The sequence below is a fragment of the Mastomys coucha genome, unplaced genomic scaffold (assembly GCF_008632895.1).
Source record: "Mastomys coucha isolate ucsf_1 unplaced genomic scaffold, UCSF_Mcou_1 pScaffold21, whole genome shotgun sequence".
In the NCBI taxonomy this organism is placed as follows: domain Eukaryota; kingdom Metazoa; phylum Chordata; class Mammalia; order Rodentia; family Muridae; genus Mastomys; species Mastomys coucha.
In genome coordinates this window covers 108,112,391-108,116,923 of record NW_022196904.1, presented here as the reverse complement: position 1 = coordinate 108,116,923, position 4,533 = coordinate 108,112,391, and the positions used below count along the sequence as shown (strand labels likewise).

At 39.9% G+C, this 4,533-nt stretch overlaps 1 protein-coding gene across 1 annotated transcript in view; it reads left to right on the top strand.

The window, feature by feature from the left end:
• The window catches only part of Gpr139 (G protein-coupled receptor 139), a 44,445-nt gene extending 41,284 nt beyond the window's left edge, over window positions 1–3,161 (top strand). The window contains exon 2 of the mRNA XM_031388063.1: window positions 1–3,161. This exon is cut by the window's left edge and continues 1,141 nt beyond it. The gene's annotated coding sequence lies outside the window, so the exon portion shown is untranslated.
• Window positions 3,162–4,533: the final 1,372 nt, after the last annotated feature.

Below are 4,533 nucleotides of genomic sequence, written 5' to 3'. Positions count from 1 at the left end.
TCACAAAAATCACACTGACAGCCAAAGTTCCTGCTGGCTTGAAGATGCCATTGGCACTTATAAATGTCATCATATTGTGACCAATAAAGACCACAGTAGAGAAGTAGTTAGTGCTGGTACCATCCACAGCCACTCATGTGTGTGGTCTACCAAACCACCATGGTCTGTAGCTGAGCCACACTTCTTCTAAGAGTTGAGGTCATCCATCATTTCCCTGTGCCATTGCCAGTAGCTAACAGGGCTGAACGATTTTGGATTTTTTTTCAAAGATGCCCTTTGTCCTAGGCAGAGCTGTGGTCTCAAAGTGGCTCTGGCAACTCTGGCTGCAGCAAGACAACATGGGGAAAGGGACACGTCACATCTCATCCAAACTGTTGCTGGAATGTCTATGAGGAGGTTCCAAACCCACATGACTGTGTCCCTTAGACTTCGGGTCTAAGGCGCAATTTTCTATTTGCCATAATGTATAGATTTTATGTCTCCTCTAAAACAAAGACCCTGCCTGGTGCGTGGAGGAAAAGGAGGAATTCTTGAGCCCAGAAAAACAAAAAATCAAGCCCACTCTTGCCACTGTTTTGATTCATCATTGTGTCTGCTATATACAATCCTTGCATTCAAAATCATCTTCCTGTGGCACTGCACACACTTCCCAGAGAAGTCTTTTCCTGGGTCAAACTGTTAGTCCTGCCCCTTGCTTGCTCAAGCCCTCACCAATATTGCTTTACTTGAAGTGACTTCTTAACTGGAGATACTAATCGGGGGGTCAGAAACTGCAGCTCTTCTGGTGGGAAAGGAGTGTGTAGCTCCCACCATAGCCCAGCTGGCATTGCTGTATGAGACCCTAAACACAAACTGACATAGAGCGATGGCTGTGCCAACCACTGGTCTGGCCTTGGGTGTAAGTGGCTCAGTTGGAGGAGGGGTGACAGTTATCAGTAAAGCTGTTTAACTCGAATGCTTCAAAGATGCTAAAATTTGTTTATTATTTTCCTCTTGCCTGTTCAAGGTAAGAAGAAATCTAGGTTGTGGATAGGGGCTTCCCTAAGAACTACCACTTGTATGTGCAGACATATAACACACACACACATTGACATGACTGTATTAAATGGTTGTGTGGTATGCTTTAAAAGGGATGTTCACACTAGAGTTACTCTTATTTTTGCATTTTATTTGTGCCCCTTTTCCAGATTCTCAGCATTTGAAACCATCCCTGGTTCAGAAGAAATCTTCCAAAATGATTTTTGAAACTGCATGATATTTTTGGTGACAAAATTAAACAGAGTCACCTAAAACTCTTGGCCCCATAGGCTTGATTTGTACTGCATTTTCTCTCTAAATTGGAAGGCATATCCCTATCACCTTAAGGGGTTCTGCAGCAATGGAATGGGATAGAAAGACCCCTGGAGCAATACAAGCCCCAAATTTCCACCAAGACCATTCAATACTAGCCCAGTGCAATTTGAGGTTCTATTGTTCCTATCCCTATTAAATGGCTTATGGGAGAGTCTCACCAACAGTTAGATTCTGAAGTCAGTCCAAAAGAGAATGAACTTATGGGGCTGTGGTTCCTGAACACAGTCCTCAGGAAAAAAGACCTCTGAACACCCAAGAAGCTACATTTTGATCCAGCATTGACATGGGTTGCTGATACTTTGGTTGAAGATAATACAGAGTCAGCTGATGTTTAGGGGGTGTGTCCTATTATTGTGACCTACCTAAGACCATCAGGACTACCTGGATACAGCAAGCCACGCCCACTGAAAAGTCTGCAGGATAAGCTGAGTCCTAGCTTCCATCTTGCTTGCTCCCTGGAGCATAATCTCAATAAGTGACATGTGAGCAAATCCCCCACATCTCTTGAATTGCATTTCTTTTGTTTTTTTCCCCAAGCATGTACAATTGAATATATGCTCATTAGCTGTGTGTATGACACAATTCCATTGCACTTCCCCCATAGGTAAACATTAACCAAAGGCTACCTATGTGAAGTATATATTATATATGCGTGTGTTTATTTATTTTTTAAAACACATATCTCTGAAAATGTTAGTTTGAACTATACATAAAAGATTCAAAGTGCAATATCTATAAAGGTTAAGCAATTCCTTTTTGAGAATGTACACAAGATGAAAAGTTAGTCTTTGACTCTCAATGCTGTCTGCTCTGTGTTTTTTAATTGTATGTAACACAATTAATTATTTAAAAGCTGGGTGTCCACTGGGAATGCTTTCCCCAGACACTCATTTATTACATTTCTTAACAGTAGAGGTTCTATTAGGTAGGTATGGCAGCATCTCTTTCTTCTGACTACATTTCTATTTCTCTAAGCAATTTTTCAAACTAATTCATAAAAGCTCTCTTGAGAGTTGCTGTATCTTCTGTTTAAAATACACATGGATACCCTTTTTGGTTAGGTTGCAATATATCATAGCCTATACATGTATGTATATATACATATGTATGTATGTATACCTCTTAGATATATATATATGTATATGTGTATATACATATGTATATGTGTATATACATATATATATATATATATATATATCCTAAAGTTTAAGATTTTAAGATTTCAGATGGAACATTCATTTATTTATTATTTAATGATAACAAACAATGAAGAAGATGTTTTCTTTTTAACTTTAAAGATTGTAAGCCTTTTCTTTCAGGCCAGGTTTGGAAGATGAAGCCTGTCACATAAACAGCTGCTGCTAAGGGCAAACCCCTTAGCCTGGGTTTTTGTGGTGCTTCTCTCAAAGACTGTTCACTATCACCTCCATTGCTGTATGATTTGTATCCTTGGACATGGTGAAAGTGCTACACATGTACATGCTGAGTCTTTTTCTTAACAACTGGAAGCCTGGGGAAAGAGATAGGGGGACAGCAGACAAACCATAAAAGATAAGCCATGTGAATGAATGAACATCCCTGTTCTAACCACCTTGCAATAGGAAAGGGTTATTTTGCACAGCTGGCGCCTAGTTGGCCAGCATGGGGAACCCTTTGGAAGTGCATTAATGACTCTAATGTTGACTACTACTGCTCAAAAATGGAACATGAGGTTACCACTGAAAAACAGTAAATGCTCATATTTTCTTAACTAGATAATATATTGTGTTTGGACTAGTTTGTATTCTAATAAATTCTAATATGGTGCACACTTGGTGTTTGCTATTTTGCGTATATGTTCAACCACCTGCAGTATGCTGGGTTTTATTCATATTATTTTTAATTGATAAATCATAATTGTATACAGTTATGGGGTACAATGTGATGTTTTGATATGTGAATTAAATGTGCAATGATTAAATCAAGCAAATTAACACATTGCCTCACTTATGTATTTTTACTGAGACATTTTAAACTTACTTTGGTGTCTATTTTCATGACACATTATTTGGATTAGAGAACTTCTTCTGGGGAACAAGTCTTAAAACATCCCTCTGCCTAATTGAATTTTTGTAACTGTTCCCCACTTCTTGGCTCCCACTTCCCCAACCTTCTGACATCATTCTCTACTTTCATGGGCTCAATGATTAGTTAGTTTGTTTGTTTATTTGTTAAAGGGTTTTCTTGTTGTTTCATATGATGTTTGTCTAAATCTAAGTTATTTCATTTAGTATAATAGTCCCCAAATATCAAAATACTGATGACAGTTTTTTAATGTATTTATTTATTCACTTTACATCCTAATATCAGCCCTTCCTCTCCTCTCAGGACTCCCTCATGCACATCCTCCCACCATTCCTCCCTCTTCTTCCCCTCTAAGAAGGGGAGCCTTCCTCTGAGTATATTCTCCCCCACCAACCCCCAGCACATCAAGTCACTGCAGGACTAGGTGCATCCTCTCCCACCAAGGCCAGACAAGGCCTTGTTAGGGGAATGGGGTCCACAGGCAGGTAGGCAACAGATTCAGGGCACTCCCTGCTCCAGTTATTGGAGACCCACATGAAGGCCAAGGTGCACATCTGTTACATATGTGCAGGAGGCTTAGGACCAGCCCTTATATGCTCTTTGGTTGGTGGTTCAGTCTCAGAGCCCAGAAAAGTTCAGGTTAGTTGACTCTGTTGGTCTTCCTATGTCCTCTTTGGGCCCCTCAATCCTTCTCCCAACTCTTCCACAAGACTCCCTGAGCTCTATCTAATGTTTGGCTGTGGGTGTCTGCAACTATTTCTATTGTCTGCTGGGTTGAGCCTCTCAAAGGACAGTTATGTTAGGTTCTTGTCTTCAAGCATAATAGAGTATCGTTAATAGTGTCAGGGATTGGTTCTCATTGGATGGGTCTCAATTTGGGCCAGTCATTGCTTGGTCTTTACCTCTGTTTCTGCTCTATCCTTGTCCCTGCACATCTTGTAGGTAGAACACATTTTGGGCTGAAAGTTTTGAAGGTAGGTTGCTGTCCTTATCCCTCCACTGGAACTGATAAAGGTTTTTTTAATGAATATTTTACTTATAATGTTATGTTAAATATTAGCATAAAAACAGAATCCCAGGCTAGAGAGATGGATCAGCTATTAAAGACTAGGTTAA